The sequence below is a fragment of the Pithys albifrons genome, chromosome 2 (assembly GCF_047495875.1).
Source record: "Pithys albifrons albifrons isolate INPA30051 chromosome 2, PitAlb_v1, whole genome shotgun sequence".
Taxonomy (NCBI): domain Eukaryota; kingdom Metazoa; phylum Chordata; class Aves; order Passeriformes; family Thamnophilidae; genus Pithys; species Pithys albifrons.
The window spans coordinates 112,985,189-112,999,526 of NC_092459.1; positions in this window are offsets into that span (position 1 = coordinate 112,985,189).

A 14,338-nucleotide genomic window follows, 5' to 3' on the forward strand; every position below is an offset into this window, starting at 1 on the left:
CCAGTCTGTCCAGACAGGGGCTCCAGGGAGAAGCCAACCTAATTGTCTCCCAGGAGAAATTGTCCCTGAGGAGAAACCAACTTCTTACCTTTCTGTGGCCCTGTTGTGAACCTTGGTCCAACAACCTGTGCAAAGCAAAGTAAGTACCTACAGCGAGTACCTACAAGTTGCCCTCATGGGAGGCTGGAGCCACCCCACCCCTGCTGTGCCGCAACGGGGTCTCCAAGCAAATCCACCACAACTGTTGTGTGACCCACACAGGAGAAGAAAGGTAGTGGGTATCAGCTGTTCTAGGGCAGGATATACTCCTACTTGTACCAGCTCCTGGTATCCCAAGAAAGACTTTGTCTCAGGGATAATGACCACCACTGAGATGCTTCTGATGGCACATTGCCAAGGGACAGCCTAGTCAATATTCTGTCACTGAGAATATCTCATCCTCTCCTCTTAAAGCTGCAGAGCACTTTATAAACAGAAGTTAGACTTCAGAACGCCCCCAAATGCAAGCAAGAATTATTAAGCCAGTTTCCAAAGCCCTTCTTCCTGTCAGTTGACCAATTTTTCATATATTTGATCACATCAGTTATGCTTCATTAGTGAGACTCCAAACATGCACTGCAAAAACAGTAGAGAAAATGAATTAGATTCTGTTGCTGCCTTTGAAGGGTCTGTGTCATCCATTACTGTGTTATGGGTAAAAAGCTTTCTCTGACATGACTATCCCATAATTTGAAGCCAGCAATTTCATTTTCATTCTGAATCATCCATCCACAAGACATTTTCTGGTAGTTTGCAGCTAAAGGTTGTACTAAACCAGAGGTAAAATGAAAAATCTCTCCTATCTGAACCAAGGTCTATTTTACTCACGCACAAAGGGTTGAAACAACCTTGTGGTCATGGAGAGTTGGGAGCTCCCACCAGCAAGAGCAGGGCAGAAAGCACCGGTCCATGTGCCCCTTCCAGGCTCAGGAGGGTCCTCATGGCATGGCTGTAACAACACATTAGGAGATATGAATTCACAATTCAACAGACATTCAGCTGGAGGCCAAACTAGAAGAGAATAACCTGAAATAAAAAGTTTCAAGTCAACACCAAGTGAAGGAAGGAGTAGGGGCAGAGGGCAGAGGAAGATGGGGGGTTAGCAAAACAAAAGTAAAAAAAGGTTGTTTGAACAAAATGATTTGTTTGAACCAAAATTAAATGGCTTCATTGTAACTTTTTAAAAAGAGATTCAATCTAGGTTCATCTCTAAAGAAAATACTGCTTCAACATGAAAAATTGTAAAAGTTCTGCCTTTAAAATGTCTAAATGAGCTTTTCATATCGTCCAAGAGTTTTTCCTCACCCTTTAAAACAGATTCAAGACTTTGCTGTGAATTTCTGACTGGTATCAGTCCACTCTAAAAGACTTTTTATGCAAAAAGGTAAAGACAATCATTCCAGTTTGATCTTTTTTTCCTACCCTGCTAATCACACTGCTACCATCCTGCAGGAGAAGTTTTCCCACTCCATGCTACCAGCAGGAACTGTGTGATATCCATTTCCCACCCTCCCTGTCTGCCTGACACATCCGGGCAGGGGCTGTGCAGGACCCAACAGCAGGACACCTTATTCTTCTTTTCCCTCAGGCATTATAATACTTAGCAAGATTAACATTTTTTGTGTGATTAGCATGCTAAAAAAGGAGGGCAGTTGTTATTGTAGCATTCATAAAGGTACAAAGAAATCCAGCTATTGAGTAGATCCAAACACAGCTGCTGGGAAACAAACCCTTTTCAGATATGTCTTTCTTTACCTGTTTACTGAGAAGGGGTCAAACACATCAAAACAGGAGTAATGATCCCTTTGCTTTCCTCCTACACCTTTAATTATTGTTCTCCTACTGCTGCCAAAATAACAGCTTCTGGTTATGCACATAGAAGCACAACATCACAGTTAATTATGGACATTGTATTGAATTGTGAAACAATAACAAGTTAAAGCCCAGCCCTACTTATTTCAGTCACCTCAATGCTGTGCAAGTGTTATGGTTTATACCCAAGAATACCAGGTTTTGCCAATACTCTTGAAAGGAAATACACAGAAAATATTCTACAAGCTGCAAGTTCCCAGAATGGCATTTCACCCTTAGAGAGAAGTGGTGTTCAGCAATAAAAGGAGGATACATTTGGAGCAGACCACAGACCAAGCCCCTCAGCCAGGGAGCTGCAGCCCAGAACTTAACTGAGTCCATAATTTTACAGACACAGTCACTATATCATAGAATGACTTGGGTTGGAAGGGATCTCAAAGATCATCCAGTTCCAAATCCCTGACAGGGACACCTCCCACTATCCCAGGTTGCTCCCAGCTCCATCCAGCCTGGCCTTGGACACTTCTGAGCTGGCAAAATGCCCAACAAGGAGAGAGAGAACCCACCCCCTCAACCAGCAGAAGAGGAGGGAGGAAAAAACCCCCAAAACAGCAAGTTTCTTATATTATACATAAGAGGGACAATTAAAAACAGAATATGGTATAATACATATACATATATATATATATATATATATATATATATACACAAATGTGAGAAAAAAACCAAACCAACAACTACTGAGTCACCCAATCAAATAATACAGATTCCAACCACGCAAAATCCACAAGACACCCCAAAAAACTCTTCCAGAGAAAACTCCCAGCAAGAGAGGAGAAAAATTAACAAGAAAATGTTCCCCTTTCCAGATAACACAGAAGGGATGGCGGCAAGGCCTGATCACGGCAGGGCAGGGGCAGGGCGGCCTCACGGGCCTAAGGTGAAGAGCAAAAAGAGACAGAAGCTCCACCTCCCTCTCTTTTTATACTTCTTGATGATGTCAGATGATATGAAATATCTCTTTGGTTGCTTAAGTCAGATGATGCTTGTCCCTTCTGATCTATGTCACACCTTCTGAACTTGCTGAATTGAGGCCTAGTTAAGGCCTTGCTGAAACTAAAGCCAAAACCACCACAATGCGGCATCCACAGCTACCCTGAGCCACCCTAGTACCTCACCACCCTCACAGGGAAGAATTTCTTCCTAATATCTAATCAACCTACTCTGTGTCAGTTTGAAGCCATTCCCCCTTGTCTTCTCACTCCAGGCCCTTGAAAATTGTCCCTCTCCATCTTTCCTGTGGGTTCCCTTCAGGTACTGGAAGGCCCCAATTAGGTCTCCCTGAAACCTCTTTTCCAGGCTGAACAATCCCAGTTCTCTCAGCCTTTCCCCACAGCACAGGCACTCTATCCCTCTAATGGACTTGGTGCCTCCTCTGGACTTGCTCCAACAGCTCCACGTCCTCCTTGTGCTGGGACCCCAGAGCTGGAGGCAGCACTTCAGGTGGGGCCTCACCTGAGAGGACAGAGGGGCAGAACCCCCTCCCTGCCCTGCTGTCCACCCTGCTCTGGATGGAGCCCAGGACACGGTGGTTTCTGGGCTGTGATTGCACATGCCTGAGTCATGTCCAGCCTCTCACCCCCAGCACCCCCAGTCCTTCTCAGCAGGGTTGCTCCCCCCCTGTGCATCCCCAGCCTGGATTGATGCTGGGCATTGCTCCAACCCAGGTGCAGCACCAGCACTTGGTCTTGTTAGCCCCCCTGAGATTCCCAAGGTTCCACATCCCGAGCTTGCCCAGGTCCTTCTGGATGGCACTTGACCAACAGCCCCACTCAGTTCGGTGTCCCTGCACACTCACTGAGTGCTGAGGGATGCCCCGAGCCCAAGTGCCAGGTGTGGAAACAACACACCTGCCAACAGCTCGGTTCAGACACGGAGGAGGCTCCGGGGAGACCTTACCACTCTCTACAACTACCTGAAAGATGTTGTAGCCAGGTGGGGATTGGTCTCTCAGACAACCAACAGTAGGACAAGAGGGCACGGGCTTAAGCTCTGCCAGGGGAGGTTTAGGTTGGATATCAGGAAGAAGTTCTTTACAGAGAGAGTGCTCAGGCATTGGAATGGCCTGCCCAGGGAGGTGGTGGATTCTCTGACCCAGGAGGTTTTTAAGGTGAGACTGGACAGGGCACTGAGTGCCATGATCTGGTAATCAAAGTGGGGTTGGATTAAGGGTTGGACTTGATGATCTTGGAGGTCTCTTCCAACCCAACTGATTCTGTGATTCTATGATTCCATGAACTCCACCATGTATCTCACACAGGGATCCCCCACTGACACTACATGGTGAATTCCACACAAACATGCCAGAATTTTTGCAAAACAACTGTCAGTCGTGCTTGAAGTTGCCAAATATTTCTTGAGGCTGTGGTTTAACCCCAGCTGGCAACCAGGAACCACACAGCTGTTTGCCCACCCCTCTCCTCACCCCCAGTGGGATGGGTTGGAGAGTCAGGAAAAGGTAAAAGCTGTGAGTTAAGACCTGTAATAACCAAAATAAAATATTATTGTAGTAGTAATGATGATAATAATAGTAGTAGTAATAAAAGGGGAAATAGCAAAAACAAAAAGGGGAATAAAACCCAAGAGAAACAAGTGATGCTTCATCAATGTGTCACAACATTATTCTCATACGAAATCCAAAACACAGCACTGTACCAGCTACTAGGAAAAAAATTAACTGCATCCCAGCCCAAACCAGGACACTTAGAAACACTTCTGTGCTCCTGACAGCCAGAACCAGGTAATTGTTATTTCTGTGGTGGTGTGAGGTTTGCTGCTTAGTGGGGTGGAATAAAGCAGCAGTTGCTTGGTTCATTTTCAATGTACAGCATACTTAAGTCCTGATTTTATATGTTTTCCACTATTTTGTCCTCCTAGTGCTGGCAACATCTGGAACCCAAAGAGATGCTGAAGCAGCATTGCTTGTCCAGGATTGCCAGCTGGCTGATGGCACCAACAATCCTCGGAGGGCCTTTAAAATGAGAAATTTTGCAGCAGGAAATAGTCCCAAGTAGCAACTCCCCTCCTAAACCACAGCCTGGGATGCCCAGTTCTTCTAAGCAATTTGTTAAAACACTTCAGCAATTAGTATTATTATTAAGGTGGAGCTCAAGCTGAACATTTGGGGTTGGATGGAAAGGAGCTAAATGATAGCAGAGGTAAATTTTAAAATAAAAGTGTATTTCATTTCAATGGCAATGGAAAACTGCATTTTAAAAGCCTTATAATGAAACAATGCTTTGGTTTGCTATGTCCTCAAGCAAAGCAATATGCAGAAATCCACCCAAAATTTTAAGATTTGCCTTGAAATTACAGTTGTGAGCTGAGACAAGAAAACACAAATTCCAGGTATCCCTTGGCAGGGAACAGCAGGCAGAGTGGTATGTGCCAGGAACCACATGGGACAAGATTTCAGAGTTGGATTTCACTGTTCTGGTCTTCCCTTGGGTCACCAAGTGTGGCCTGGCACTCAGGAGCTGTGGGTGTCCCAGGCCACCTCCAGGTCTGTGTCCTGGCACTCAGAGGAGCTGTGGGTGTCCCAGGCCACCTCCAGGTCTGTGTCCCCAGCAGCAGGGATGTCTGCCCTGTGACTGCCACACTCGCCCTGGGAGGGGATTTGCTGCTCTTCCACACATGGTTATGAGATTATAGCAGCTGAACGTGGGCCTTTGTGGTTCCAGACGGTCCTAATTTGGGATTATTGTCTACAAATAGTTGTGGCTTGGAGGCCTCAGTGCTGTCGCCTTTGGGGTTATGAATTTTGTTACTCATCACTCAGCTCTGATAAATCTGTATAAGAAAAAGAAGATCTTACTAAAGCTGATAAGAAATTAGACCCTCTCATGTTCAAAGACAACTGACATCTTGTTCCAGGCGTGGATGGATAGGGCTGAGGGTGGAATAAAAAGTTATTTGCTTTAACCAAACTCTCTTTATCGGGAGAAATATATTTCACAAAGAGCACGTAGCAGATTGCTCCAAGTAACCATAAAACTAGATGGCTGGCAAACACTTATCTGAACAGCTTATCCTCACACTGTTTCCATTACTCTTGCTGGTTAGGCAAGAAATCCCAGAAGACAAGAAGTTCCCTGGGAAAACTGAAGTCCTACCCTAAGTGTCAGGAGCAATCACAGAGATGGAGGGCTGGCTGCCATTCAGTAAGTGCTGGTGCCTTTTCAGAGTTGCTGGTTTGGCTACTTTAAAAAAAATAAATATATCATTATATAAGTAAATATAAGTGAGGGTAACACACTTGCAAAAAGCTGAGCTACTGTTACTTAAGACGATACATTTTGGCAAAATTTGTTTTAATTTTAATTGTTGCAAAACACCCATAAAGTTTGTGAGGATTTTTTCCCTAAAATCCATTGCTATTTCTTAGTGCTGTTTCTGCCTGGCAGAAGGAGAAGCAGCACAAAGAAGGCAGAGTTGCACCCATAATTATTATGAATTTTTGTGTCCTTGCAGGTATAACACAGAATATAACCCAACATCCACCCCAGTGAAGAGGTTTACATCGTATCCCTCTCTTTTCTTTACATTTTGAAGACCAAATGATGACTGTATGTTCACACCAAGGTTCCTGAGCTGTTCCACGCTGCCCAGGGGAGTTCTGTGAGTTTCTCTCACACCTCCTCCAGCAGCACATTTGTTTTATCACCAACACCACCAGTGATGGACTGAAGTTCACCTTCCCAGTGGTTGGAGCAAGGTGTGATGTGTCTCTCTCATCCTGCCTGGGTGACAGCAGGGCCTTGATGTGCAGTTTATCCTTGTGCTACTTGTGAGCCTGAGTTTCACATCAAGCATTCACACCTCCTTTTTTTCCCCTTTTTTCTTTCTCAAATAAACTGTGTTGAAAAATTTGAAAAATAAAGTGTTTTTTAAAGGCTTTTTGAATTTGTCAGAAATTTGTCAAAAAACTGTATTTAACTGCTTAGGGGGTTCTCCCCCAATTTTGTATTTCTCTGCATTTGTGCCTATCTGGAAAAGGTAGGGGAAAAAGAAAAATAATAATAAAAGAGTCAAGAGGGTGACAGTCTACTCTTTCAGTGATTTACAAGTGGGTATTTTCCATTACATTGAAAACCAATAAATACAAAGTTATTTTTACTCTCTTCTGAAATAAATCCATTTTCAAAAGCTTGGCTGGCAAAACCCAAGTCAATTTGCACCTAAAAATCTTTCACTCGCTCACTTTCATTCCACTTTGAGACCTGCAGGGGAAATTCAAGGTTGCCTGAGGTGTGAGTGTTTTGTTGGTGTTGCTTGTTGTTACAGAATACAAAGCACAGAAGGCCCATGACTGAGGCTCCCTTTTCCTTTCCTCGCTGTATTATGTTGTCATTTGGCTGCACAGCAGGGATGCAAAACTCTCCTCCTTTGAATTACTGGCATGTCAGTAACTTGCTTACCACATGCTGCTTCCTGAAGGAAAAATACCCTCCAAACCCCATCAAAGTGTCCATTTCCTTGACATGGACAACATTTCTAAACCCTTATTTCGGTGACAGATTAAGTCATTTGTTAAATGACCTCTGACATGAGCATTAATACCTCAGTCCTTACTTTCTACATTGTTTACTCACTTTGCCACCAGTGTTGGTGACATTATCCAAATATCTTGATGCCTTAGGGAGCATCTGAGCCACACAGAACTGCTTCTTCTGACCTCTCCTGCTCTAACTTGTTCCTTTAAAGCATCTTTCCATGTGCTACCAGCTAAGCCCAACCAGGTTTTGTTCCAGCTGAGAGGCAGCTTGGACTGGGGACAGCTGAAGGATGGGAAATCCCAGGACAAAGTGTGCTCAGAGTGCCCATCACAGGATTGAAACCATGTCTGTAAATCACAGTCACTTTCAATAAGCTCTTGAAAAATTAAACCCTGGGCATCAGGTCTCCTGGAGGGAGCTGTGCCTCCCACAGTAGAACAGCAACGTGCCACCTTTCCCTCTGCCAAGTACAAAGGAAAAGGACCACACTGCTGAACAATGCAAAGGAGGCTGCACCTCACATCCAGCAACCACACCAACATCCACACTGACTGCAAAAATGGCTCCACTTTTTCTTCCCTTGCTTATTCTCCAGAGAGTTGTTGTTAAAAATATTTTGCTTTTGATGTAGCTGCATAGATTATAGGCAGGGAAGCTGCTGACCACAGGGGGATACATACAGAGCTTGCCTGTTAACTGCTGGCCCTGTGCCTCTTCCAGAACCACAAAGCTTTGCAGTCCGGAGCTGAACTTGGGGTGAGCAGTTCAAACAAATCCCAAATCCCCGAGCTGAACTCGGCCAAACCGCTTGGCTTACCTTCCATATCAAAAGCATAGATAATTATGGAGATAAGGGGATACACGAGCCCTGAAGTTCTCAGAAGGCTGCTGAACTTCAACCTTCACCTGGAGATGATGGTCCTTTGCTTAGATCTGCTTGGGAATGACATGATTGATTTTTTTTTATTTTAAATGAGCATTCAAAAAGCAGCGACTGCATGGAGTTGTTTTTGCAAACAGATTCATACAGCAGCCTTTCCTGAAGAACCACTTATATTGCTTTTCTGCTACTCAGTACTACAATTTGCAAAATGAAAGATGTTACCATTCAGAAAACTGAACCCCTCTTGGCCATGCACAATGTAACGCCATTCACCTACTAAAATTAGCAGTAACTTCTTCCTAAGGAAGCTTTTACAAGGGAAACAAAAATGCTTAGGGATGTTTTCCCATGAAACCTGCTGTGCAGCCACAGACCTGAGCTTCTAATGTACTGCAGACCTCAAACCACGTTGGGGTCCAAACTACAGTCTCAGATGCTGCTGCAAACACTTCTGGCAGCCTGATGTGGAACATTAATCCTGCCTTGGAAGACAGTGTCCTTTACGTAAGACAGAATTGCCCCCTACAAAAGGCACCTGAACAGAGGGGAAGCAGTGTCAGACCCTGCTGAACCCACAGGGGTGCAGAAAACTTCGTGTGGCCATTGAGATGTTTGGGGAAGTTGCTTGACTGCCTCACTTTTCCTGGTGTTAAAATAATGGCAGCAAGTCCTGCTGTAAAGCACTGCATTGAACTGGTTAACTTCAAAATTAAGGCCAACAGAAAGTAACTTCACTGGGTTTTGTGTATATTTCAGCTTATGAAATAAATATTTTGCTACCCAGAGGTTGAAGTAATTTTCTTTGTGTGAAGGGAAGTTCTAGCCAGGTGGGGATTGGTCTCTTCTCCCAGGCACTCAGCAATAGGACAAGGGGGCACGGGCTCAAGCTCTGCCAGGGGAAATTTAATTTGGATATCAGAAAAAAATACTTTCCAGAGAGAGTGCTCAGGCATTGGAATGGGCTGCCCAGAGAGGTGGTGGATTCACCATCCCTGGAGGTTTTTAAACAGATTGGCCATGGCACTGAGTGCCATGATCTGGTAAAGGGACTGGAGTTGGCCCAAGGGCTGGACTTGATGATCTCGGAGGTCTTTTCCAACCCAATCGATTCTATGATTAAATATGCATTTCTTTCAAAGGAAGCAGTTTGTAAAACAGTAAAACATTCTGGCTGCAGGGGAGGACAAAGACATGCAGGTGCAGAGCTGCCTGACTGCTGCCCTGGTACCTCTGCAGCTCCTGACAGCCTTTGCTGGAGCAAAGACTCTTTTCCTGGGTTTGCTCCAGTCTCCTGTTAGCAGCAGGAATACTTGAGGTGAAATGACACAACAGGTTCGGTGCAATTCAGGGTTCTTTGTGTGAATGTTTGTTTACTGTGTGAGGACAGTCAGTAAATATTTGCGTTATAGTTGTCACTGACTGTGGGATGCCAGGATGCTCCTCAGAATAAAAGCACCCTAAATCCATCTGTGTATCTTGGAGAGAGCTGCCCAGCCCCTCACCAGGACACAGGCAAGTCTCCAAACACATCCCAGCCAAGGCCAGTGCTGTTCCAAGGCAGCCCAAGGAGCACATACCTTCAGGCACGGGGCTGTGCCATATGGCAAACGCTGAGCTGTGACAGCAGGGAGGTGTTTGGGAGGAGACACATGACAAAGCTCACAGCCAGAAGCCACGATGAAGCTGTGCAGGCGTCGGTCAGCACGAATTGCACACGCTTCAGCTGGTGAGGAACCACAGCCAGGCTGTGCCACAGCTCTGAGCGCAGCCAGCACTCCCCCTGCAGCACTGCCAGAAAAATCCATGGATAAAAGCAGAGAAGCCTTTTCCCACTGTCCCGTATGCGTGAACAGAGTATACATCAGATTCTGAAGTTTTATTTTTAATAAATATGTTAGATTTTCACATATAAAGGCTAAAAATCACAGAGAACACCCAAAGCAGCAAAAAGCCAAGTTTACCTTTCATTTACTGGCCGAAGTACAGTCTGGATATGAGCAGAGCCTCCAAAACAGACCTCTCAGCAAAATCCTGCCATCCTCTGCTTGCAGGCAGGTACTGACCTCAGCCAGCCACCAGCTCACCAGGCCAGGTGCCCAGCCAGCTGTGACTGGAGCTCCTGCAGAGCTTTCCCCACCAGGCATTCTAATTAAAACTGAAAGAAAAAGAAGACTAATTCAGCAAGAACAGACCAGCACAGACGAAACACTTGTCACATACAAGAGCTGCTGTGCACACGTTCATGCCTCTGCCCCACACACCCTGAGCTTGCTGTGCTGTGGAGGGCTGCAGCAGCCTGGGGGGCTGCTGTTGGGATGGAAACTCCCCAGGGCACTGGGCTAAGGAATCTCCATGCCTTGGTTTCTCCACCTGTGTGAAAGAGGCAACAATTCTCCTGTAACAGCTGGGAAAATCCAAGGAGGAAAGGAGGAAAGGTGCTCAGTTTCAATAACACAATCAATGCAGACATGCTCTAATAAAATTCCTGCCATGTCTGTCCTGCAACCTGCACCTGGCTGGGCTCACCCCAAATGATGGGAGCCTGAAAAACCAGGCAGATACTGCTCCTCACAATGCTCGGTTTAGGGGTCCCATTCCCACCATGCTCCTCACACAAAGCCTGAGCTGACTGTGACTCCTCCACCAAACCACCTCATGGGGATGTTCAAAGGCCAAGGGTTTGGTGTAAAACATTGGCTGGTGGGTCTGACACAGCTGTGGCACTTTCTGCAAGTGGCTCTCCCTGTATTTATGAAAGTCCTGCATTTTCCACAGCCCTTTCCAAAATTTGTTTGGTCTTATGGAGCCTGCATATTTTCTGAAGGGCACTCAGGTGAGATGCTTCAGGGCATATATGAAAGCATTGATGGGGACTGGTAGAAGAAAAGCAAATGTCAGGGCAGAGGAATTACAAGGAATGTGGGGATTTCAACAGAGAGCAACTCAGCCTGTCCTGGATATACACACCCTCCAAGGGACAGAGAATATTGGCAATGGTAGAGCAGCTGTGACTCCAAACCATGCTAACACAACTGGGATGGCAGCAGAACTGCCCTGATCAGGCTGTCCAACATCCCTCCATCCCTCTCTCCATGCCAGTCCCCAGCCTCTGAAGCCCAAACTCCAGCCCCATCTGGATTTAACATGGCACTGCTGTGACCTGCTGAAATACTGAATTACAGCTGCCTGAAGCCTGGGGTCTGCTGGGCCAGACCCTGCAAACTCCCTTCTTCCCTCCATCAATGCCTTCCCTGAATGGGCCAGACATATCAGTGTTTGTGAGCAGAAGTGGCTAAAATTGAAGGTCTGTCAGTTTTATCATTACAAACTGTATTGTCAGAGCTTTACTTCTCAGCTGCAAATAGCTGTAGGCTGGAACTTGGCAACAGGATCTCTGATAAAAAGCGCATTTTTATTTTCTGAACCTTTCTTTTTGTTGATGCCCATTTCTGCATTATGGATACATAAACAGTGGGCTGCTGTTAGAGATGCTTTTGCCATTCTCATGGAACAGAGGAGAGCTGGCAGCCTGTATTTAAAGGTGAATTCAGCAGTGCAGGCTCGTGGCTGCCCCCTTGATGATTTTAACACAGCTTTAGGAGTGTGAAAATAGAGCTATGGGCTAAACCTCTACTGTTAAAGGAAAAGAGCAATGAGCTCCTGCTCAGTGTGCTATAGACACACGGGCTTAGATGTGACATGTTTTCCTCTCTGCTTTCCCGGCGCTGTCTTTGTTCAACTGACAAGCTGTTCTGTGGAAACAAACACACCCAGCACAGCCTGTCTGTCTGTCTGTCTGTCTGTCCAGGGCACTGAACTTCCCAGCAGCACTCTCAGCTGTGCTGGTACCTGCAAAAACCTGATGTGTGAAATTGTGGGTGGGAGGAAAGCATGGGGTAAAAGAAAAAAGGCTTATGGCAGAAAGCCCCAAAGCAAATCGTGTTACGGACTTTGTTGTTATTCCTACCCTAGACTATCTCTGTCCTCTAGTGGAAAATCTCTCCCTCAAAACTGGTTTGGAGCCTGACCCTGAATAGCTCCTTGCTTTTCTGTATCATATGTTTTTATCTCCCCCTTTTACTGTCAGAGGGGATTCTTTGATGCTCTTTCTCCTACAGAGTCTGTTTTCCAGTTGCCATGGCCGTGAAAAGCCAGAGCAGCGTTCCCAGGAACCAGAGAGGAATGTGCTTGGTGAGAGCTGAGCACAGTGTTTCAAAGGAATAAAGCAATTGTCCTGACTAACAGATCCCACAGGCTCTGACAGAAAGTTCAGGCCTCAGACTTCAAGCCTGGAATTTGGTAAAAGGACTTTTTTCCCTCCAGGATTACCTCAGTGTGTCCAGGCTGGTGAGAAATTTGCAGTCAATTTAAGAAGTTTGTCATGGTCAAAACTAAAAGGAAAAACACCACAAAAGATGGAGATTTTAGCAGACCTTTGCTTTTCCATGACAATTTCTTTAATGTTGTTCCAGGAGGTGTGGTGGACCCTTCTGCCCAAATATACATTTGCCAGGAGCTTAAATAACCTCCATGAGCCCTGTATGAGATCTGGAGGCTGTTCCCTGCCAGGAGATTCAGTGCTGGGATGGATTTTCTCATGGAAGTTCATTTTGATGTTAAAAACACCTGACTTGCACCTGGGGACTTGGGAGAGCTGTGACAAAAAGCTGCCAAAAGAAGAGACAAAATAGAGGCACCGAGGAAGCGACCACAAGGAATGTCACGGTGCAGCCCCGGGGACACGGCAGTTGGGAATGGATTTTTGACACCCAGTTCCTTGTTCCTGAAGCTTCAGAGGCTGATGAAGGATATTTTCCTAAGGCAGAAAGAACTTATCCCTGTAACAGTTTACCCTGACTCCTGACTGTGGAGGCTTGGGGCAATCCAACAGCCCTGGCTATTCTGTATTTTCCCCTTCAATATGATCAAGCTGTACTGAAGACAAATGCAACTTTTTAGGCTGATAGTGCATTCACTGGAAAGCATTGATTTACTTCAGCTGAAACACTGAACAAACCCCTATCAAATTCCTTGGTTAGAAAAGAGCACAAAACAATCGACAGGAGAGTCCTCACATTCTCTAAACAAAACCCCCTGACCTGCTGTTCTGAAACCAATTCATCTTGAAGTTCACCAGCCTTCTTTTAAGAAGATAAAAAGACTTTTGCCATCTCATTCCCAAATTCCATGAACTATGAGTTTAAACCAAACCAAAAGGCATCCATTTGTGCACTTGTGAATTAGATGCTCTTGTCACCTGTCAGCTTCTCCCTTTCGCTCCACATCTCACTACATTTTCAGTCTTAATGCTGTGCTGCATTGATGAGTTCCACAGATGAATTGCCACATGTTAAGAAAGGATGTTCTTTCCTGCCTCCCAACCAAGACCCTGCCTTGAGTTTCAAGCTGCTTTCCTTAGTGTATTTAAATAAATTGCAAGCTTGCAAGGGAACATAAACACTCATCACTTAGCTCAAGGTTCACAGTAAGCTCAGACTACTTGGCTCCGTGGGTCTGTGCTTTAGATAGCTGGAAAAACTCCTGATTACTCTCTGTTCCCATAAATTGAAGTTTAAACCTTGGGTCAATCTCAGAGCCTCAGTATGAAGCAGGGAACACATCCAACTGACCCACAAAAATCCCTTCTTGGGCCACTGCATTGTGCTGAGAAGGGGAAATATTTGCCAGCGAGCAGCAGCTCAGAAATAATTATTTTCTAATGTTACCTGGTCTACTTGGGTCACTTTCTGCTTGTTTCCTTCTGCTGTGCCAGTGCCTGTGATGCTCTGTGGTCTGGTTATGATGTGGGGAGCAGCAGGCATCTTACACATCCATTTGTGCAGGGCTGGCTTTGGATGTCAGCAATTTGTTATGGATACCCCCTGCTGCATGATAGGGATGTTTTCTGCAGAGTGACAGCTGAGTAATCTCTCACTGCATGTACTGCAGATTAAAAAACCTGCAAATCCCCCATCCCCATGGACTGCCAGGCAAACAAGCACGAGGAGACAATGATCAGCTGGGGCTCTGGAGATAGACTAAATAATTA